The sequence below is a fragment of the Dunckerocampus dactyliophorus genome, chromosome 13, assembly GCF_027744805.1.
Source record: "Dunckerocampus dactyliophorus isolate RoL2022-P2 chromosome 13, RoL_Ddac_1.1, whole genome shotgun sequence".
Lineage (NCBI taxonomy): Eukaryota > Metazoa > Chordata > Actinopteri > Syngnathiformes > Syngnathidae > Dunckerocampus > Dunckerocampus dactyliophorus.
This window is the reverse complement of record NC_072831.1, coordinates 960008-984285: the sequence shown is the minus strand read 5'-3', so window position 1 is coordinate 984285 and position 24278 is coordinate 960008. Positions and strand designations below refer to the sequence as shown.

The following is a 24278-nucleotide window of genomic DNA, read 5'->3' as shown; positions in this document are numbered from 1 at the left end:
ATAATAATATGCTTGGTGACTGATAAAATGAATAAATATATTTTATATGTGTAAATATATATACATACATTAAATGTTTTGTTTGGGTTGGTTTAAAAAAAAATGTTTGGACACCCCCATGTCACGATCCATGGGTTAGCCAGCGAGACAGTTAGATTTGTTTCCACTTTTACACCTTGGTTCCTGTTTAATGCTCTTATTTTGGTAGCTCTTCCTGTTTTGCCTGGTTTGTGTCCGCCTGCTTTGCGTTTTCCTTTATCACTTGCACCTGTTGCTAATTTGAGCGCTCCTTCTATTTAGGTCAGGTGCGTGCATCTTAAGTTTGTGGTTACATTGCTTGTTGTAGCTTGCCACGCTACTGGAACTCATCGCCACAATGCCAAAGCCAAGACGTGACAACCTGAGTTATACACTCTGGATTAACGTGTTAAGGCCAGTTAAAGTAGAGCTTCAAAATGCAAAAAGAAGAAATGGGAGGTAGACAAAAAAGCAACGTATAGCAGAGAAGCATTATAGTGAAAGGCTGTTCACCGGAAGTTGAAAAGAACACCCTTTAAAAGGCAAAATGTTGGTCAAAATGTGGGTTGAATGTGACTTAGTGTCAGGTATTCACACAGTCATGCTCTCTCGATGGCAAAGGCAAAAAAGCTTTCTCTCTTTGAAAGCGGTGGAATTGTCTCGCAGCGCGCCATTGCTGCTGAGGTTGGACGCAGTAAGACGGTCATTTCAAACTTCTGAAAACATCCTGAGGGTCATGGAACAACAAAGTCAAGCGGTAGACCCAGAATAATGATCCCATTGGCTGTCCGTCAAGACACGGGACCAGCCTCGGCCCAAATGAAGGTTGGTACTGGTGCCAAGTGCAGCCCGACAACCATCAGACACCACCTGCCAGAGAAGGCTTTTAGGAAGCAAGAAGCATGTTTGAAATTTGCAGGAGAGCACCAAACATGGGACATTGAAAGGTGGAAGAAAGTGTTATTCTCCCTTGACGGTCCTGATGGCTTCCAACGTTACTGGCACCCGAGATGTTTTCTACCATCATGATCCTTCAATGGAATAGTGGAGCTTCAGGTTGCGCAGGGGAGTCAAACTGGCACCGGCTATGTAGAGATGTCGCAGGGGGCATCCCTCATGACTGAAGGCCCTGGTCTGTGTGGTAATGCCAGGCTTTTTCAACAGGACAACGCTGCACTTCACAAAGGGGAATGAGCTCACTCTTTTGGGCCATCCTGCGTGTTATTATTTTATTTTATGAGCTATTTTTGGGAGCTGTAGCCTTAAAACCTTTGATCAGCTGATGTGAAATTTTTGTCATTTTCAGTTTAATGAATTTGATTTAAAAGCTCTTGACATTCAAATTCCAATGCGAAATACTCTTGAGAAATTAAAGTCGATTGCTTTTGATACGGTGTACCGGCATTATTATGCCTTACAGTATCATTAGAGCCGTGAAAAAATGGTCTCAAAATGATCTTGACAATAATATGGTTCAAGTGCAATCATTTGTTGGACAATTATCGTCCAGCAAAACGCCCAGGAGGGAACGGTACCATTAAACTACCGACCAATAACCTGCCCGAGCACCACAAGGAAACTCCTATCGGTCATCATAGCAGCCAACGTGAGGAGGCGTATGGATCAATACATGAGCAAAGCAGAGAAGGGTATTGGCAACAACACCAGGGGAGCCACATTAAGGCAGCAACCAACCAACATGGTAGCTCACGCTCATATTGATGCACACAAGGTCAGACTCCGCTAAGACTCATAGCTGTTGGAGAAATGTATATAAATGTTATCATATATTTGTCTTAAAGAATGTATCTTCCTTTGTTTGAACCACTATAACCTCTGTATGTGTGTGTGTCTGAGCAGTACAGTTTTATGGGGCTACGGAGAAGAAGATGAAGGAACTCCTCTTGACCGCATGAGCGCTCAGCTGATTTGGTTCCTTCCTTAGTCATGTTTACTTGTTATCTTTTCTATGCACTCATCCACAGAGACTCTTTGTAGATCAAGAAGAACAAACAGGAACTGCTAAACAACAGATGCTTGGAATGTTCTGGTGTAACTGTTGGATTTATGATGTGCTTACATCTTATTCACCTTATTCACCTTTTGAACCTTCTGTTTCTAAGCCTGCCGCATGTTTACAGATTCACACTCTTGATTGTTTATGTGAACACACACACGCACACACACCCCCACATACACAGTTAGATACAGATTGTATTGGCACGTTGCAGCTGTTGTGCTCCCCCTCCCCTTAGAGCTGCAACGTGCTCTGTGTAACTAGGGAATCCCCAACAGAATAAAAGGCAGGAGAACGCAGAGTTTACTCAGAACGGATCGAGGCTGTAAACTGAGTACATCTCTGTCTGTTCTCCTCGCGAGTAAAAGCAATCTTGTTGTCTTCTTTCTTCTTTCTTAGTGTGTTTAGAATGTTTTAGGTTGCTTGAACCTGACAATAGCTCAGAGACAAAGCGTTTACAAGTCTGCACCCAGGTTAGTTCATGTTTCAGTGCCTGCAGCATCACACACTCACACTCACACTCACAGACACAACAACATACGTGGAAATCAGCTTTTTCAAAGAAAACACTTTTGTGAAAGTGTACTCCTGTGAAAATAGATCTGTGGGAAATTTGTACTAAAGTAGACAAAAAGTTTGTATCGTTAAAAAATTGGATGGGGAAGTTCAGGCATTTCATCCAAACAAAATTCTGGTTAGCGCCCTCATTTAAGCCATGCAAACCTTTACAACCACGCCTCTTAAAAGCATCAGACTCGCTGGGTACCAGAATCAAAATGAGAAATTGGAATCTGAATCGTTCAAATTAAAACGACGCCCAACAGTACTTACGATATTGGGTAACAGGAGTGACTATAGGGGTGTTATTTCATGTCTAGAGGGCTCTAATAATGTTACAAACTGTCTTTAGAAGGTGGTAAACAGATTTTCTCTGTCTTATTTTCTCTTATTATGTCTACTATATTGGGTAATAGGAGTGTAAAGGTGACTATAGGGGTGTTATTTCATGTCTAGAGGGCTCTAATCATGTTACAAACTGTATTTAGAAGGTGGTAAACAGGTTTTCTCTGTCTTATTTTCTCTTATTATGTCTACTATATTGGCTAATAGGAGTGTAAAGGTGACTATAGGGGTGTTATTTCATGTCTAGAAGGCTCTAATCATGTTAAAAAGTGTATTTAGAAGGTTGTAAACAGGTTTTCTATGATCTAACTACCAACATATTACATTTCTAGGAAGGAATCTAACTTTGGGGAAATTCACTTATCACAGTTGGGTCTGGAAGCAATGAACCGTGATAAACGAGAGATTATTGTATTTACAGAGCAGCTATAGCCCAATATAATACTCCCTGAGCTAAACAACGGCTTTAACTTCAGCTTAGTGAACCCTGCCTGAACAATGGGGCTTTAAGTCCATGACGTCTGAGCATCATCTCACCATCTGCCCCACGTCCGCACCAATCACTGCCAGCCATGCCAGATGGTTTGCCAGCTCAGTGGCAGGGTTGTACTTGGACCAAAAAACAAATTAACAACACTGCCCAACACTTTCACATCAGGAAAAATGCCACGGAATTGTTCCAATGTCTGAAGAGATCCGTAAAATGTTCTCTGTCAAAGTTGAGTGCATGCCGTGCAATTCTATGCCAAGGTGCTAGGGGGCAGTGTTTTTCTGCTGAGTCGACCTTGTGAGAAACCATGACTCTGGTCAACCAACTAGCTCATTGGCTTTCTTGGTACATGTTGATCCAAAATCGGTGGAGAAGATGGGCTGTATGCCCTGTCAAGGAGTCACATCAACACAGTAAATAGTGGACTGAAAGCCAACCAATTACAGCCATTACGGTCCACATTGACTCAATGCAAGGCTATGCAAGGTTACAATTTTTTGGAGGTGCATGTCAACGCTCGCCAGAGTCTCGACACTGCAGCATAAACGAGATGTGGATAGAATAGAGCCGTGGAAATAGATAGCTACTTTAGTCATCTCCAAGAGAAATTAATAAAATAGAACAAGAATAAATACATAAATAAATAATACGGAGTAGTTTACTTCCAATTTGTAGTGCAATAATATATAACAACAAATAATAATAATAATTATACATGATAAGGTAATAAGTGTGGAATCAGTGGTCACCAGCCCAAGATCCCTGCTCTCTGCCGTGGACCTAAAGTTTCCATGAACCACACTATGTTTTTTGATGCATGATTAACGTGTGCACTAGAGATGGGATTTATGACTCTTTGAGGGGAGTCGGATCTTGGTGAGTCGTTCATTTCAAAGAGCCGTTCAATAAACTGGCTCATATGGCTCATTTTTATATGTATTACGTTTTAAGAAGCCAGGCTGGCCTTAACTCGTTTTATCTTGGAAATAATCACTGCCAGGAATGAATTTAGATATCCCAGCAATATGACTTTGAATTATTCTGAAATATTGATGAGAACCTTATTGTGGACCTTATGTGTGGATTACATTTTCAAGTCGGATTTGGATTCATTGTACACATTCCACAAGGCAGCGCCGCCATATCACTCTGCTTTGACAGTGACGTCACTATTTTGAATAACCCGCTGTGTATGTGTGTAACCCATGACTTGAACACATAGAAACCCATTGGATTATTTATGGCTAGACATCGAACAATCACTTAGCCACGAAATCCCAATTTGTAACCTGCCCTTCATTAGCCAAATCCTTCGGAAAAATAATTGTTTTAAAAGTATAAATATAAGCACCACTCTGACAGCTTGCTGGGAATTTCTAAAAATAACAAGCAATACCACTATTGACCAATTTTTTTAAATATCTGCCCCTCAAACATGATCTAAATTATATGTTCTACTTTCCAAAAATGACAACACAATCGGAGTACCAATCTCCAAATGGAGCTCAGATTTATCTACAAGCTGTGACCCTGAATTCTGGAAGCAAATGTGTCTTAATGCTTCCCGGTTAATCAATAATCCCAACCTACAGCTGATTCAGTTTAAAATCCTTCATAGAGTACACTACACAGGACATAGAATGTTTAGAATGGGCTTAACTGACTCTAACATCTGTGCTCAGACCATAGAATAGATGACTACTTACACTCCATGTGGACCTGTGCTCCCATTAAACATTTTTGGCACCGAGTGTGTGAGTACCTATCTTTGGCACTTGGGTTCTCCTTTCCTACCTCCCCTTTACTATGCCTGCTATCTCTCCACAATTGATGTAGAAACAAACCAAACACAGCTTCTCATCACTGCATTAAGCATCGCCAAGAAAACCATTCTCATCAATTGGAAATCAAGGAAGAAAGTGAACATAGCTCTTTACAAAAATCTTTTGTTAGATCATATAGCTATGGAGAGAATGTCTGCTGAATCTAAAGAACAAATGTCAGAATTTCAGTCTATATGGGCACCAATAATTAATTCCCTAAAGCGGGTGGGTGCGCGTGGGGGCGGGCGGCGTGGTGTTCTTCTGCGTGGCGCTGGCCGGGATCGGCGGGGGGATGCTTGCTCCAGGGTGGGGCGGTCGGGGGGTGGCTTTGGCCGGGGGTTTGAAGGTGGGGCTGGCGGGCGGTCCCTGCTACCTGCTGGTGTCTGGCTGGTCTCTGCTTCCTGGCCGGCGGTTGTCTCTCTCCCTCCGGGGTTTCTCCCTTGGCGTGTTGGTGGATGGGCAGGGGGTGGAGCGGTGGCCGGTCTGCGGCGTGGCGGGGGGCGGGGCAGGCGGGGGCATCTGCTTGGGCGGGGGGCCGCTCCTTTCGTGGGCCCTGTCGTGCGGTGCTTGCTTCTCTGTCCCTCCCTGGCCCCTCTGGCTTGCGTGCTTCGTGGGTGGGGTCTGGTGCTCTTGTGGTCGTCGTGGTGTTGCTCCCTTGCCGGCCGTGGTGGTATGCGGGAGGCGTGTGGGCGCGGTTCCCGCTGTCCTGGTGGCGGTCGGATCTGCCTTGGGGCGTGTGGCTGGTCCGTGGTGTTTGGCGGTTTGGGGGTGGAGCTGTGGACGCTACCTCCGGTGGGGCTCCGGTGTTGGGGGGACGCTGGGGGTATCGCCTCTGGGGGGTTGGGTGGGCCGGACTGGGCATCCTGGCGGGCCGGGTAGGGCCTGTGGTGTGTCCTGCGGCCTGTGGCGGGTGGCCGGTCGGTCATGTGTCCTTGTTCCCCCCCCTGCTCGGTTTGGGCGGCGTTGGGGTGTGGGGGCCCCGTCCTTCCTGTGCCACTGCACCACCTCACATATATATAGGACTTTGGGGGGGTGGCCTACGGTCGGGCGTGGTTGGGGAGGGGAGCTGCCTTGGGGGCTCCTCTGCTCCTGCCGTGCCACTGACCTGTTGCCCCCCAATTTTAATCGCAGAGTAGACACTTAGGGTTTGGGGGGGCTGGTCAGGTGAGGGACCCTCCGAGCGGCAGCTGTCTCCCAATTTTAATTGCATCATTAGCTATCATCCACATACACCCCATATACATGCACACAGATACACCCATCAAGTAGTAGTAGTACTGGACACAGAGGACAGCTTTTCGTAGCTGTCCTCTTTTATTTTATTTTATTTATTTATTATTTTTTTAATTGCATTATAGACACAATCACACCTTATTACATACACGGGTGGGGCGGGCTGGATTGGATGCCAAGGTGCTAGGGGGCAGTGTTTTTCTGCTGAGTCGACCTTGTGAGAAACCATGACTCTGGTCAACCAACTAGCTCATTGGCTTTCTTGGTACATGTTGATCCAAAATCGGTGGAGAAGATGGGCTGTATGCCCTGTCAAGGAGTCACATCAACACAGTAAATAGTGGACTGAAAGCCAACCAATTACAGCCATGACGGTCCACATTGACTCAATGCAAGGCTATGCAAGGTTACAATTTTTTGGAGGTGCATGTCAACGCTCGCCAGAGTCTCGACACTGCAGCATAAACGAGATGTGGATAGAATAGAGCCGTGGAAATAGATAGCTACTTTAGTCATCTCCAAGAGAAATTAATAAAATAGAACAAGAATAAATACATAAATAAATAATACGGAGTAGTTTACTTCCAATTTGTAGTGCAATAATATATAACAACAAATAATAATAATAATTATACATGATAAGGTAATAAGTGTGGAATCAGTGGTCACCAGCCCAAGATCCCTGCTCTCTGCCGTGGACCTAAAGTTTCCATGAACCACACTATGTTTTTTGATGCATGATTAACGTGTGCACTAGAGATGGGATTTATGACTCTTTGAGGGGAGTCGGATCTTGGTGAGTCGTTCATTTCAAAGAGCCGTTCAATAAACTGGCTCATATGGCTCATTTTTATATGTATTACGTTTTAAGAAGCCAGGCTGGCCTTAACTCGTTTTATCTTGGAAATAATCACTGCCAGGAATGAATTTAGATATCCCAGCAATATGACTTTGAATTATTCTGAAATATTGATGAGAACCTTATTGTGGACCTTATGTGTGGATTACATTTTCAAGTCGGATTTGGATTCATTGTACACATTCCACAAGGCAGCGCCGCCATATCACTCTGCTTTGACAGTGACGTCACTATTTTGAATAACCCGCTGTGTATGTGTGTAACCCATGACTTGAACACATAGAAACCCATTGGATTATTTATGGCTAGACATCGAACAATCACTTAGCCACGAAATCCCAATTTGTAACCTGCCCTTCATTAGCCAAATCCTTCGGAAAAATAATTGTTTTAAAAGTATAAATATAAGCACCACTCTGACAGCTTGCTGGGAATTTCTAAAAATAACAAGCAATACCACTATTGACCAATTTTTTTAAATATCTGCCCCTCAAACATGATCTAAATTATATGTTCTACTTTCCAAAAATGACAACACAATCGGAGTACCAATCTCCAAATGGAGCTCAGATTTATCTACAAGCTGTGACCCTGAATTCTGGAAGCAAATGTGTCTTAATGCTTCCCGGTTAATCAATAATCCCAACCTACAGCTGATTCAGTTTAAAATCCTTCATAGAGTACACTACACAGGACATAGAATGTTTAGAATGGGCTTAACTGACTCTAACATCTGTGCTCAGACCATAGAATAGATGACTACTTACACTCCATGTGGACCTGTGCTCCCATTAAACATTTTTGGCACCGAGTGTGTGAGTACCTATCTTTGGCACTTGGGTTCTCCTTTCCTACCTCCCCTTTACTATGCCTGCTATCTCTCCACAATTGATGTAGAAACAAACCAAACACAGCTTCTCATCACTGCATTAAGCATCGCCAAGAAAACCATTCTCATCAATTGGAAATCAAGGAAGAAAGTGAACATAGCTCTTTACAAAAATCTTTTGTTAGATCATATAGCTATGGAGAGAATGTCTGCTGAATCTAAAGAACAAATGTCAGAATTTCAGTCTATATGGGCACCAATAATTAATTCCCTAAAGCGGGTGGGTGCGCGTGGGGGCGGGCGGCGTGGTGTTCTTCTGCGTGGCGCTGGCCGGGATCGGCGGGGGGATGCTTGCTCCAGGGTGGGGCGGTCGGGGGGTGGCTTTGGCCGGGGGTTTGAAGGTGGGGCTGGCGGGCGGTCCCTGCTACCTGCTGGTGTCTGGCTGGTCTCTGCTTCCTGGCCGGCGGTTGTCTCTCTCCCTCCGGGGTTTCTCCCTTGGCGTGTTGGTGGATGGGCAGGGGGTGGAGCGGTGGCCGGTCTGCGGCGTGGCGGGGGGCGGGGCAGGCGGGGGCATCTGCTTGGGCGGGGGGCCGCTCCTTTCGTGGGCCCTGTCGTGCGGTGCTTGCTTCTCTGTCCCTCCCTGGCCCCTCTGGCTTGCGTGCTTCGTGGGTGGGGTCTGGTGCTCTTGTGGTCGTCGTGGTGTTGCTCCCTTGCCGGCCGTGGTGGTATGCGGGAGGCGTGTGGGCGCGGTTCCCGCTGTCCTGGTGGCGGTCGGATCTGCCTTGGGGCGTGTGGCTGGTCCGTGGTGTTTGGCGGTTTGGGGGTGGAGCTGTGGACGCTACCTCCGGTGGGGCTCCGGTGTTGGGGGGACGCTGGGGGTATCGCCTCTGGGGGGTTGGGTGGGCCGGACTGGGCATCCTGGCGGGCCGAGTAGGGCCTGTGGTGTGTCCTGCGGCCTGTGGCGGGTGGCCGGTCGGTCATGTGTCCTTGTTCCCCCCCCTGCTCGGTTTGGGCGGCGTTGGGGTGTGGGGGCCCCGTCCTTCCTGTGCCACTGCACCACCTCACATATATATAGGACTTTGGGGGGGTGGCCTACGGTCGGGCGTGGTTGGGGAGGGGAGCTGCCTTGGGGGCTCCTCTGCTCCTGCCGTGCCACTGACCTGTTGCCCCCCAATTTTAATCGCAGAGTAGACACTTAGGGTTTGGGGGGGCTGGTCAGGTGAGGGACCCTCCGAGCGGCAGCTGTCTCCCAATTTTAATTGCATCATTAGCTATCATCCACATACACCCCATATACATGCACACAGATACACCCATCAAGTAGTAGTAGTACTGGACACAGAGGACAGCTTTTCGTAGCTGTCCTCTTTTATTTTATTTTATTTATTTATTATTTTTTTAATTGCATTATAGACACAATCACACCTTATTACATACACGGGTGGGGCGGGCTGGATTGGATGCCAAGGTGCTAGGGGGCAGTGTTTTTCTGCTGAGTCGACCTTGTGAGAAACCATGACTCTGGTCAACCAACTAGCTCATTGGCTTTCTTGGTACATGTTGATCCAAAATCGGTGGAGAAGATGGGCTGTATGCCCTGTCAAGGAGTCACATCAACACAGTAAATAGTGGACTGAAAGCCAACCAATTACAGCCATGACGGTCCACATTGACTCAATGCAAGGCTATGCAAGGTTACAATTTTTTGGAGGTGCATGTCAACGCTCGCCAGAGTCTCGACACTGCAGCATAAACGAGATGTGGATAGAATAGAGCCGTGGAAATAGATAGCTACTTTAGTCATCTCCAAGAGAAATTAATAAAATAGAACAAGAATAAATACATAAATAAATAATACGGAGTAGTTTACTTCCAATTTGTAGTGCAATAATATATAACAACAAATAATAATAATAATTATACATGATAAGGTAATAAGTGTGGAATCAGTGGTCACCAGCCCAAGATCCCTGCTCTCTGCCGTGGACCTAAAGTTTCCATGAACCACACTATGTTTTTTGATGCATGATTAACGTGTGCACTAGAGATGGGATTTATGACTCTTTGAGGGGAGTCGGATCTTGGTGAGTCGTTCATTTCAAAGAGCCGTTCAATAAACTGGCTCATATGGCTCATTTTTATATGTATTACGTTTTAAGAAGCCAGGCTGGCCTTAACTCGTTTTATCTTGGAAATAATCACTGCCAGGAATGAATTTAGATATCCCAGCAATATGACTTTGAATTATTCTGAAATATTGATGAGAACCTTATTGTGGACCTTATGTGTGGATTACATTTTCAAGTCGGATTTGGATTCATTGTACACATTCCACAAGGCAGCGCCGCCATATCACTCTGCTTTGACAGTGACGTCACTATTTTGAATAACCCGCTGTGTATGTGTGTAACCCATGACTTGAACACATAGAAACCCATTGGATTATTTATGGCTAGACATCGAACAATCACTTAGCCACGAAATCCCAATTTGTAACCTGCCCTTCATTAGCCAAATCCTTCGGAAAAATAATTGTTTTAAAAGTATAAATATAAGCACCACTCTGACAGCTTGCTGGGAATTTCTAAAAATAACAAGCAATACCACTATTGACCAATTTTTTTAAATATCTGCCCCTCAAACATGATCTAAATTATATGTTCTACTTTCCAAAAATGACAACACAATCGGAGTACCAATCTCCAAATGGAGCTCAGATTTATCTACAAGCTGTGACCCTGAATTCTGGAAGCAAATGTGTCTTAATGCTTCCCGGTTAATCAATAATCCCAACCTACAGCTGATTCAGTTTAAAATCCTTCATAGAGTACACTACACAGGACATAGAATGTTTAGAATGGGCTTAACTGACTCTAACATCTGTGCTCAGACCATAGAATAGATGACTACTTACACTCCATGTGGACCTGTGCTCCCATTAAACATTTTTGGCACCGAGTGTGTGAGTACCTATCTTTGGCACTTGGGTTCTCCTTTCCTACCTCCCCTTTACTATGCCTGCTATCTCTCCACAATTGATGTAGAAACAAACCAAACACAGCTTCTCATCACTGCATTAAGCATCGCCAAGAAAACCATTCTCATCAATTGGAAATCAAGGAAGAAAGTGAACATAGCTCTTTACAAAAATCTTTTGTTAGATCATATAGCTATGGAGAGAATGTCTGCTGAATCTAAAGAACAAATGTCAGAATTTCAGTCTATATGGGCACCAATAATTAATTCCCTAAAGCGGGTGGGTGCGCGTGGGGGCGGGCGGCGTGGTGTTCTTCTGCGTGGCGCTGGCCGGGATCGGCGGGGGGATGCTTGCTCCAGGGTGGGGCGGTCGGGGGGTGGCTTTGGCCGGGGGTTTGAAGGTGGGGCTGGCGGGCGGTCCCTGCTACCTGCTGGTGTCTGGCTGGTCTCTGCTTCCTGGCCGGCGGTTGTCTCTCTCCCTCCGGGGTTTCTCCCTTGGCGTGTTGGTGGATGGGCAGGGGGTGGAGCGGTGGCCGGTCTGCGGCGTGGCGGGGGGCGGGGCAGGCGGGGGCATCTGCTTGGGCGGGGGGCCGCTCCTTTCGTGGGCCCTGTCGTGCGGTGCTTGCTTCTCTGTCCCTCCCTGGCCCCTCTGGCTTGCGTGCTTCGTGGGTGGGGTCTGGTGCTCTTGTGGTCGTCGTGGTGTTGCTCCCTTGCCGGCCGTGGTGGTATGCGGGAGGCGTGTGGGCGCGGTTCCCGCTGTCCTGGTGGCGGTCGGATCTGCCTTGGGGCGTGTGGCTGGTCCGTGGTGTTTGGCGGTTTGGGGGTGGAGCTGTGGACGCTACCTCCGGTGGGGCTCCGGTGTTGGGGGGACGCTGGGGGTATCGCCTCTGGGGGGTTGGGTGGGCCGGACTGGGCATCCTGGCGGGCCGGGTAGGGCCTGTGGTGTGTCCTGCGGCCTGTGGCGGGTGGCCGGTCGGTCATGTGTCCTTGTTCCCCCCCCTGCTCGGTTTGGGCGGCGTTGGGGTGTGGGGGCCCCGTCCTTCCTGTGCCACTGCACCACCTCACATATATATAGGACTTTGGGGGGGTGGCCTACGGTCGGGCGTGGTTGGGGAGGGGAGCTGCCTTGGGGGCTCCTCTGCTCCTGCCGTGCCACTGACCTGTTGCCCCCCAATTTTAATCGCAGAGTAGACACTTAGGGTTTGGGGGGGCTGGTCAGGTGAGGGACCCTCCGAGCGGCAGCTGTCTCCCAATTTTAATTGCATCATTAGCTATCATCCACATACACCCCATATACATGCACACAGATACACCCATCAAGTAGTAGTAGTACTGGACACAGAGGACAGCTTTTCGTAGCTGTCCTCTTTTATTTTATTTTATTTATTTATTATTTTTTTAATTGCATTATAGACACAATCACACCTTATTACATACACGGGTGGGGCGGGCTGGATTGGGGTGCCTCGTGCATCGCGGCGCCTGCCCGCCAGGGTTGGCGGGGTTGGCTGGGGGCCTGGCCGTCGCGGTGGCTCGCCCGGGGTGGCCTGGCCTGTGGGATGCCTATGTCTGGTTCGCCTACCCTCCCCTGGGGTGGCCCTCTGGGGCCTGTTGATGCCGGGGCTTGCGCCGGGGGGGGGCGGCTTGCGGTGCTTCCCCTGGACTGACACGTGCTGCGGGCGCATCTGCGCTCTTGGGGCGGGTTCCGCGGTCTCCGGGGGGCGGTGCTGGTGCTGCGGCTGGCCCGTGTGCCGCCGCGGGGGTTGGTGGTTGCTGCGCTGTGGCGGCTGCTGGGGCGCCGGGCCGGCTGGTGGGTTGGGGCTTGGTCATGCTTGCGGGTACTGTGGGCCTGGGTGGCGGGGTGGGGATGGGGGGCTGGTGCCCTGGGGCCGGGCCCGCTGGGGGGGGGATGTGCTCTGCCGGGCGCTTGGGCGTTTGTCACCGTTGCGCTTTGTGCTCTGCTGGGCCGCTGTCTGTGTCCTCGCCTCCCCCAGTCTGTCTGCGGGCTTGTCGGGGGGTGGGGCGTGCACGGGTGGTGCGTTGTCGGCTCTGGTGGCATGTGGCTGGTCTGGCTTCTGGTGGTTTGTGGGGTCCGTCGGCTGGTCTGCTGCTGGTCTCGCCTTCTCGGCTCTGGTGCTTGGCCTCCCTGCGGCTTGGGGTGCGGTTCTCCCGCTCCCTCTTCGGGGTTTGCTGGCCCGCGGGTGTCGGTTGCCGCTGTGTGGTGGTTCGCCTGGCTGCTCGCCCGTTTTCCCGTCCGCCTGCTCGGTTTTCCGCTTTCCTCCTCGCTGGCTCCCCTGTCTGCCTTGCTGGCGGCGTCCTACCGTTGGGAGGGTGTGGCCTGGTGTCTTCCTGCTCCCCGGCGGTCCGCGATCTCCGCGCCTGGGTTCTGGATTGTATGTCTGGGACCCCAGGGTCCCCGGCTCCGCTGCTCCTTGGGTTACCAACGGGGGATTGGGTGAGGCTTCCGGGTGTCGGGCAGTCGACCACTGTGTGTGTGTGTGCGTGCGTGCGTGGGTGTGTGTGCGTGCGTGGGTGTGCGCGCTTGAGTGCGTTGGAGTGTGTATGTGCGTGCGCGTGGGGGCGTAAGGGTGTGTATATGTGCGTGCGTGTGTGTACTTTTATTTATTTATTTATTTATTTTAGTTATTTATTTTGGGGGGGGAGGGGCATACAGGGGTTTGCTCCGTGGGGTCGAGTGCTGGGTGATACATTTCTGCCGCCCGTGCCTGCGCTGGGTGGGTGGAGGGTGTGCCTCCTGCATCCCTGGGCGGGGCGGCCCTGTGTCGGAGGTCGGGCGGGGGTTGGCCCGGGGCGGGCCGGGCTCCGCTCCCTGGTGGTGGGTGTGGCGGGGGGCGGGGATTGGCGCTTCCGGCGCGGGCGGGCTTCTTTCCGGTTGTGGGGGCGTCTCTGGGCCTGCCAGTTTGTGGCCCCCGGTACTCGTCTGCCTTTGTGGGGTGTGATCTTTCGCTGGTCTCAGAGGTTGGCAGTCTTCTGGCCCGCCGGCGCCCTGTCCCTGGCTGGGATTACCTTTCTTCGGCCCCTTGCTGGTCTTCCCGGGGGGGAGGGCTCTCTGGGCTGGCTCTCGGGGCACTGATCTTTCTGCTGCCTGCCCCTGTGGGCCTGGTGGCCTTCTGACAGCAGGGGCTTGGCCTGGCTATTTGGGGCGGGGCTCTCTGGGAGGTGGAAGGCGGCCCCTTTCCTTTCATGCATTCTCAGTGACAATTAAACGCCCACACATTCTTGCACCTTTATATATATGAAGTCTTCCCCACATACAGAGATACCTGTACATATGCACACTCACAGTACATACGTACTTCCCCACATTACTCACTGAGTTATCCAGGGTGTTATTATGTTGTTGGTTTTATTACAGCGACGGTGATATCAGCAGTATGACGATAGTTTTTTGGGTTTTTTTTACAATGATGTGCATTACAGTAATTATCATTCTGTTCACTATCATGGATAATCATTTCATTACTACTATTATTTGTGACTGTTTCAATGCAGTATTATCATTGTGATCACTATCATAGTTCATCATTTCATTACTACTATTATGTGTGACTGTTTCAATGCAGTATTATCATTGTGATCACTATCATAGTTCATCATTTCAATACATGAACTGTGAGCCAAAATTTGGGTTAGTCCATAATCTGTGATAGCGAGCACTTCTCCTTTGCTGAGATCATCCATCCCACCTCACAGGTGTGCATATCAACATACTGATTAGACACCATGATTAGTGCACAGGTGTGCCTTAGACTGCCCACAATAAAAGGCCACTCTGAAATGTGCAGTTCGGTTTTATTGGTGGGTTAGGGTTACTGCTCACCCACACGATGCCACACGCTGTCCGCCATCTGCCCTGAACAGTCTGTGAAGAGAACACCTCTCCAACGTGCCAGACGCCATCGAATGTGAGCATTTGCCCACTCGAGTCGGTTACGACGACGAACTGGAGTCAGGTCAAGACTCTGATGAGGATGACGAGCATGCAGATGAGCTTCCCTGAAACGGTTTCTGACAGTTTGTGCAGAAATTCTGTGGTTATGGAAACCGATTGTTTCAGCAGCTGTCCGAGTGGCTGGTCTCAGAAGATCTTGGAGGTGAACATGCTGGATGTGGAGGTCCTAGGCCGGTGTGGTTACATGGTCTGCGGTTGTGAGGCTGGTTGGATGTAATGGCAAATTCTGTAATGGCAGACATTCAATACACGAGCAACAGCTCTGGTTGACATTCCTGCTGTCAGCAAGCCAATTGTACGCCCCCTCTAATGTGTGGCATTGTGCTGTGTGATAAAACTGCACATTTCAGAGTGGCCTTTTATTGTGGGCAGTCTAAGGCCCACCTGTGCACTAATCATGGTGTCTAATCAGCATGCTGATATGCACACCTGTGAGGTGGGATGGATGATCTCAGCAAAGGAGAAGTTCTCACGATCACACATTTAGACACATTTGGCAACAATATTGGAGAGAAATGCTGATATTGTGGATGTGGAACACGTTTTTTTTGTAAGTGTTGCGTTTATATTTTTGTTAACCGTATGTTAACTTGTGTATCTACATGTGTACATGTTTATCACATAGAGATTTACATCCCTACTTATTAAGAATAAAAACAAACTTATTTCTACCTGCAATTAATACAAGATACAAGATACAAGATACAAGAGAGTTTTATTGTCATGTGCATATGAATTAGGAGTTAACTACGGACAAAATGCAATTAAATACATTTCACATTTTCTCATTTGTCATTTCATTTTCTAATTGCAATATTCGTGTTAAGCTGTTTTTTCTGTGACCAAAGACGTTTTTTTCAGCCCCAACGCCCGATTTACAAACAGAGAGGCAAACAGAGGTGATGATGCAAGTGCACAATGGAAGAGATGGCCACAAGGTGGCAGAAGCACATCTTTCCACATGTAATAAAGCTCCACAGCAAGCAGTGAAAAGGCCGGGGGGGGGTGTAGCATGCAGAAGGTTACGCATTGAAGGAAAGTTTTAACGCGTGCACACACACAGTTCGGTTGCAAATGTGAAAATGTGTAAGTAGTTGATGGTGTTATATTTGCAGTAAATTCTTATTTTCATGGAAAACAACCATTTGTTGTGTCATTTATATTGTGGCAGAGTTATTTAGATATTTTGGCTAAATTGGTGTCAAGTGAAAGTTATGCTTGAACTGTGTCTTTTCACAAAAAGCTGCTTTTCTCTCTTTTATTGTCAGGAACTGATATTTTCCTGAAACGTACCAATGTTCTACTGCTGATTACTAAGGAACGCAAAAAGGTAGAAAAATCTTTCTTTCGGTAGGTTCTACGTTCATATAACTACGCAACACAATATTCTGTGTGCCTTGAAAGATCAGTCTAAATCTAAACTGGCTGCTACTGGAGGGGAAGGCTTCTGAAAAACTGGCTGGGATTGAATGAGATAATGTGCAACGGGCCAAAATAAAATGAGCGAGAGACCGCAAATGGCCTCAGCGGCGCACTTTGTACATCTCTCTGCTCAACTCTGAGGAACCACAACCCTGGTGAACTATTTGACTTGTAGCCTTTTGTTCATCTCCATGCCATCCAACGCTGGTCTTTAAAGACAGAAGGGTTACTGCAACTGGAGCTAACGCGTTACAGCACTGATCTTTATTGCAGACCTTCACGGTGGTGGGCTGTGTGAACAGGATGCACATACACGGGAAATAATGCTCCACAAGGCGACCAATCACAGCCTTTGCAGTCTGTGAACACAATGCTTGTAAACAATAAAACATCAGAAAGCACATATAGATACTGTACATATGTGTGTGGGTGTGTGTATATATATATCTGAGCTGCCCTAAAAGTTCCCTACAACTGTGTCCGTGCTAAAATAGCTTCATCCATGGTTGCCATGGCAACAACAGACCGCACTTTCTCCATTTGACAAAGCAGTGTACCATAAAAGACAAGATTTTACTTTGATGATTCTTCATTTTTGTACATTGGATGCAGTATATTGTACAAATAGGTGGTTCAGAGTACTGTATGCATGTATGCATGTATGCATGCAAGTATGTATGTATGTATGTATGTATGTATGTATGTATGTATGTATGTATGTATGCAAGTATGTATGTATGTATGTATGTATGTATGTATGTATGTATGTATGCAAGTATGTATGTATGTATGTATGTATGTATGTATGTATGTATGCAAGTATGTATGTATGTATGTATGTATGTATGTATGTATGTATGTATGTAAGGGCCGTTAGCTCTCATATGATGAAAGAGCCCTGTTTCCATGGCAACTTCATACTTCAAACTGTGGCAGTGGAGTTCAGCTTGTTCATGTATTGTACATTTCCTTACAGTATAGAAATGAACTTCATCTCATTTCACTTTGCTTCTTGTCTATTTTCTTCACGTGCTGCGTCATGATGTCCTTTTTCATGCTAAAGGCTGCATGCAGGGAGTGCATCCTTTTCCTCTTGTGACATTTTCTACATCTACTAGTACCTACTAGTAAAATCCTCATCTGTGGTGCACATTTAAAGATATCTGGCTGCTGATTAAGGCTTACTTTGGTGGTCTGACGTTGTCCATGTCATTCCTAGAGGGTGTACTAGTTCATGTTTTCATCTGAATAAGGCTTCCACTTTTTGTGCAGTTACTTCACTTGGACGTGTGTGACATGTTACACTTGACTCTACACCACAATGCGCCTCCATTTTCATATGTGCTTTTTTTCATGCCAGGTTTCTGTTCCGCATAGATAAGAATATTGTAGAATACTAGTCCCGTCCCCCCACCCCATATTGTGATTTACACCATAAATATTATACCATATACATGTATATTTTGAAATGCTAACATGCTAATGTTAGATTTGGTAAAGTGTACACACTGTATGTTGAACACAGGAAGTGAACAAATGGACACTCCTGATCCAAATCTTAGGACCAGTTGAAAGATGGCTAGAATGATCATTTTGCACATTTGGATCTTAATGAGGTTTTAAGTAAAGCTACAATATGCAAAACAAGAAGGGGGGGTGAGACAACAAGCATTTTGAAAAAGTCATTTATTGAAAACAACAATTTAACTGAAATAGGTTGTTTATCAGCTGATCAAAAGTTTAAGACCGTTGCTCAAAAAATAACAAAAAACTCTCCAAAGCAGAACCAAAAATGTTGTCAGTAGGACTCAGTAATGAGGAGCTCCACCGTTCTTGTTCATTACTTCATAGATGGCTTTGGGCATGCTTGATGCCAGTGTTTCCAGGAGGCTAGTGGGAACATTGCTCCAAGTGGTGAAGATGGCTTCACCAAGGCCATCAACTGTCTGGAACTGATGGCCATTTTTAGAAACTTCCCTTGCCATCCATCCCAAATGTTCTCTATGGGATTGAAATCAGGATGGTCCAAAAGAGTGATGTTATTCTCCCTGAAGAAGTCCTTGGTCAAGCCAGCATTGTGAACTGCAGCGTTGTCCTGTTGAAGAACCCAGCTGGTACCACACACACGAGGGCCCTCAGTCATGAGGGATGCCCGCCCCAACATCTGCATCCGTTTGACGACCCCGCACCACCTGAAGCTCCGGTGTTCCACTGAATGAAAAAGCACCCCAGACCATGATGGCCCCCCCCCTCCACTGTGCCGGGTAGAAAACATCTCAGGTGGGATCTCCTTGTCATGCCAGTAACGTTGGAAGCCATCTGGACCGTCAAGGTTACATTTTTTCTCATCAGAGAATAAAACTTTGTTCCACCTTTCAATGTCCCATGTTTGATGCTCCCTGGCAAAGTCCAAATCCTTTTCCTGCAGATGGCGTCTGATGGTTATTGCGCTGCAGTCGGCACCAATCAGGACCTTCATGTGGGTGGAAGACCGCCCTGTGTCTTGATGACAGCCAATGGGATCCTCCGGCTCAGCGCAGGTGTAATGTTTTTGGGTCTACCACTTGACTTTTTTGTTCCATAATGCTCAGGATCTTTCCAAAAATGTAGAATGACTGATTTCCTGCTCCCAACCTCAGCAGCCATGGCACGCTGCGAGAGGCCTTGCTTATGCAGCTCCACAATCCCACCACGTTGGAAAAGAGAAAGCTTCTTAGCTTCACCATCAGGAGGGCATGACAGGGGGAATGATGACACTACATCAACATTTGGAGCACATTTGGGCTTTTATAGCCTGTGGTCTTAAACTTTTGATCAGCTGATAAACTATTTCAGTTGAATTGTTGTTTTCAATAAATAACTTTTTCAAAATGCTTGTTGTCTCACCCCCCCTTCTTGTTTTGCATATTGTAGCTCTACTTAAAACCTCATTAAGATCCAAATGTGCAAAATGATCATTCTAGCCATCTTTCAACTGGTCTTAAGATTTTGATCAGGAGTGTATTAGCAATTTATGTGAAACAAAGAGGGGATAGGATCAAACAATATCTGCTTCTTCCTACTTCTTAAGTATTACAATGTATCTCATCATTATGACTTCTTATAGGTGTATGAGAAAATAACACATGGAAAAACCACCTTCTAAATACACTTTTTACCATTATCAGAGCCCTCTAGACATGAAATAACACCCCTATAGTCACCTTTACACTCCTATTACCCAATATAGTCGACATCATAAGAGAAAATAAGACATATACGTAGGGCTGGATGATATATCTATATTTCTTTTAAGCATGATATCAAAATCAAGCATCGTCATATCTATACAGATGGATTTGCGATGTTCTCTTGTATCCTCACACGTAGGTCTGCCTCGCTCTGTTGTGTGTGTCAGCGATCCTTAGTGAGGCTGCCCCCCCCACCCCCAAATGATGACTCTTTTGTGGTTGACTATGGCCTTTTAGCACTTTTACCATGCATAAAATATATTTAAATATATAACACAAAGATTTATTCATCATACGTGATGGAAGCGTTGGGACTCCAGCCAACCACAGTGAGAGCCATTACCCACAACTGACCAAAACATGGCACAGTGTTGAACCTTCCCAGGAGTGGTCGGCCAACCAAAATGACCCCAAGAGCGCAGCCACAACTCATCCGAGAGGTCACAAAAGACCCCACAACAACATCCAAAGAACTGCAGGCCTCACTTGCCTCAGTTAAGGTCAGTGTTCATGACTCCACCATAAGAAAGACACTGGGCAAAAATGGCCTGCATGGCAGAGTTCCAAGACCAAAACCACTGCTGAACAAAAACAACATTAAGGCTCGTCTCAATTTTGCCAGAACACACCTTGATGATCCCCAACACCTTTGGGAAAATACTCTGTGGACTGACGAGACAAAAGTTGAACTTTTTGGAAGGTGTGTGTCCCATTATGTCTGGCATTTCAGAAAAAGAACATCATACAAACAATAAAATATGGTGGTGGTAGTGTGGTGGTCTGGAGCTTTTTAGCTGCTTCAGGACCTGGAAGACTTGCTGTGATAAATGGAAGCATGAATTGTGCTGAAGGAGAAGTTATCACAAACGCTTGATTGCAGTTGTTGCTGCTAAGGGGGGGCCAACCACTTATTAGCTTTAGGGGGCAATCACTTTTTCATACAGGGACATGTAGCTATGGATTTTTTCTCCCTTAATAATAAAAAGTTTCATTTAAAAAGTGCATCAAGTGTTGAGTTGTGTTGTCACTGACTAATATTTACATTTGTTTGATGATCTGAAACATTTTAGTGTGGCAAACATGCAGAAAAATAAGAAATCAGGAAGGGGCAAACACTTGTTCACACCGCTATATGTATGTATGTCATATTGAGGCCTGTCACAATCATTGAAAAATCCATTAATAGAAAAGGAAGTCGATAATTATGCCGGCCTCGATAAATTGACGTGTGCATGCATGCTTGTTTCATGCGTGTCTCTCCAAACCAGGCAGGTCGGATGACAAGAGGGCTCACTCTGCATCTGTCTATGTGCATTGGTTCTATGGTGAACCCTCCTGTCCTCTCATTCAGCCTCTTTGTGGAGGCGGGGCTACCAGCGAGGGTTAGCACTTAGTGTCGTGAGCCAGCATACGGTAACATGAATGAAGGCACAGGAGCGATGGTTTCTGAGGCAAACGCCACAGCCCCCGTGTTGGAATATTTGGGTTTTAAACAGAATGAACAAGGTGAGCGCATGAACACCAACGAACCAGTATGTCACATTTGTTGCAAAGTAGTGACGAGGAAGAGGGGGAACACGAACAATTTGTATTACGTAACCTTCGTCCCGACAGCAAACTGAGGCGTTATGTAAATATAAACAAAATAGTGCACGCTCACAGACAGTGTCGCTCGCTGCACTGCAAACGGAATGCAGCTTGTTTATGAAATAACAATTCATGAAAAAATGGTCTCAAAAATGTTGTTGATAATATCGATTATCAATGATAATCTGCAGCACAATGATCGACCAGCAAATGTTTTTATTGTGACAGGCCATGTATTATTAGGTATTGCATATGAAAGGGGGAGGGGGTGGGAGTAAATAAGTTTGTCTTTTTTCCACTCCTTTTCCAGCTCATTTATTTTCTGTTTATTTGTGCATTTCCATTCTGTTCCGTATATCTACATATATATATATTGTATACTATACTGTATATATATTTATTTTTGTTTGCTGTGCTATTATCATCATTAATAGTAGTCGTAGTAGTATGGAGGCAAGATAGATGTACGACCACGGAGAAGGGGCGGGATTTCATATGCCTGGGCTTCCTCCCACTCCCTTTGAGCCAATTGTTGTTGTCATGATTATAATATCTGTCTTGGGTTATTTCTATCATTGCCTATGATGATTGTGACCTTTAGTACACATTGTGAAAAACGCATTTGTTGCACGTCAATAAGGAAAAGCATCTGCAGCTGTGCTAAATATTTCATTGCCTCCAACAGCTCTCGTGTCATCAAGAAATGAGATAAAAGCACAAGATGAAGCTGTGCGAGGTAGCCCAGGACAAAGGGATGGTGTGTTATACAACAATGCAAGTTGACAAGGTTTTCAAGCTTGGTTGTGAATGTCATTGCAGCGTTTATGACGTTTAATAGCTCCTCTAACGCCCCACCCACCCTCCCCCAAAATACTCGCACACATCCCCCATAGCACCCCATCGGAGAACATTTGCACTCAATTACGGACGAATCGTCAAATTTTGTGCCCGTTGTATGAACCAAGCGTTCCGCGGCAGAAGGCGGGAATAGGGGGGGCAGGGCGGGAATAATGCGGAGGGGGCTGCCTGGCTCCTTTGTCCCCGGCCAGCGTCTTTCTCTCCATCAAATGACAGCATCTTCACCTCCAAACAACACGTCTTTCTGACATCTGACTGCACGCCCTGCTCCTTTAATCACACCCAAATAAAACAAACGCCAACTTGTTCCCGAGCGTGACACAAACAACAGACGTTTGCGACTAAAAACGACACATGGACCTCCGAGGAGGCTGTTGGAGCGCAGAGGAAAAGTGTTCGCGTGTTTATGAAGTCAACGGGAAGCAAGAAAACGCCACAAAGCGTGGCTGCAACCAAAACAAACACACTAGTGAACCACAACCGGTGCTTTCGTTTAAGATGTCAACGTAACCTCGCCGCAAACTCACCCCTTTTCTTGTTTTTTGTTTTTTGCTCGCGCACGGTAGCTTCTCACAAGTAAAAGTCCATCCGCATCCTGGTTAATCCCACCCTGCTCAGAGATTGGGAATGATTTGGAATTTCGGCATCAATCGGTGTGTCGCGGACGGCTCCGTGCGTGTAGAATGTGACGCCTTTTTTCTCCTGCATTGTTGACATTGCTTTGCTGACGTCATGCTAACGCTCATTCACAACGAGCCCCCACCCCCACCGCACCCCCCTCCCACTCCACATCGCTCGTTTGCGTCAAATACGACAATCATTCTCTTGAAAGACGTAAATGCATCCTTACTGACTGCAGAACAGCTTGCAAATAACTCAAGTATGATATCAATCAAACCATATCAGGCCCACGACTGCAGTGTTTTTTAAAGTCATGATATGATGAGAGACACCAAATAAAGTTGTCATTTTCAAATAATTAGGTTGGGGAAAACGTTATAATATTTAGCGAAAAAAATTCCAAGAAGAATAACAATCATTTTTTTTGAAAGCAGAAATGGAAAAAAAACAGCTCTAATTTTACGAGTATAAAGTGAAAATATTACGAGGAAAAAGTTTTAATTTCAAGACAAAAACCTGTCATTTTACAAGAATAAAGTAATATGACAAAAAATAACAATTTTAGTAGCATAAACTTGAAATATAAAAAAAACATCGTTTTTTTTTAAGTCATGATATCATGACAAACACAAAATAAAGTTGTCATTTTTCAATAATTAGCTTGGGGGGAAAAGTTATAATATGATGGGAATAAAGTCATAATATTACCAGAAGAACACTTACAGGAAGAAAGTTGAAATATTAGGAAAAAAACAGCAGCAGAAACGTAAAAACAACTGTATTATTACAATTATATTGAGAAAAAAAAGGTGTAATTGAACAAGTAAAAAGTCATAATTTCACGAGAATAACATTGTAGTATTACGAGGAAAAATAACCTCATTTTAGTAGCATAAAGTAGAAATATTCCAGAAAAAAAATGTTATGTTTGATCATCAGTTGCAGGATCTTGCAAAACAGTTTCCATGAAAAGGAAGAAATAGACCCCGTCTCTGTCAAGGAAAAAAAACACTCCCTAAAAAGCACACACAATAAAAACAACAAATAAAATGGAGTATCAAAATTGGCACAAGAGTAACACACTTCCCCTCCGTGAATCACCACCTTACCGTGGTGGAGGGGTTTGTGTGCCCGAGTGATCCTAGGAGCTATGTTGTCTGGGGCTATATGCCCCTGGTAGGGTCTCCCAAGGCAAACAGGTCCTGGGTGACGGGCCAGACCAAGAGTGATTCAGAAGACCCCTATGAATAAACACACGAGGAGAGACCGCACCTCGCCCGGAAGTGGGATACCGGGGCCTCACCCTGGAGCCAGGCCTGGGGGAGGGGCTCGCAGGCGAGCGTCTGGTGGTCGGGCTTTCACCCGTGGGACCCGGCCTGGCTCAGCCCGAAGAAGCCACACGGGATCTCCCCCCCGTAGACCCACCACCTGCGGGGGCA

The 24278-nt window shown here is 46.3% G+C and overlaps 1 protein-coding gene across 2 annotated transcripts in view; it reads right to left on the bottom strand.

Annotated features, from left to right (window-relative positions):
• The window catches only part of LOC129192110 (transcription regulator protein BACH2-like), a 56985-nt gene extending 34038 nt beyond the window's left edge, over nt 1-22947 (bottom strand). For both annotated transcript variants that reach the window (XM_054795691.1, XM_054795692.1), the window contains exon 1: nt 22746-22947. The gene's annotated coding sequence lies outside the window, so the exon portion shown is untranslated. The remainder of the gene's footprint in view (nt 1-22745) is intronic.
• Between the last annotated feature and the right edge of the window lie 1331 nt (nt 22948-24278).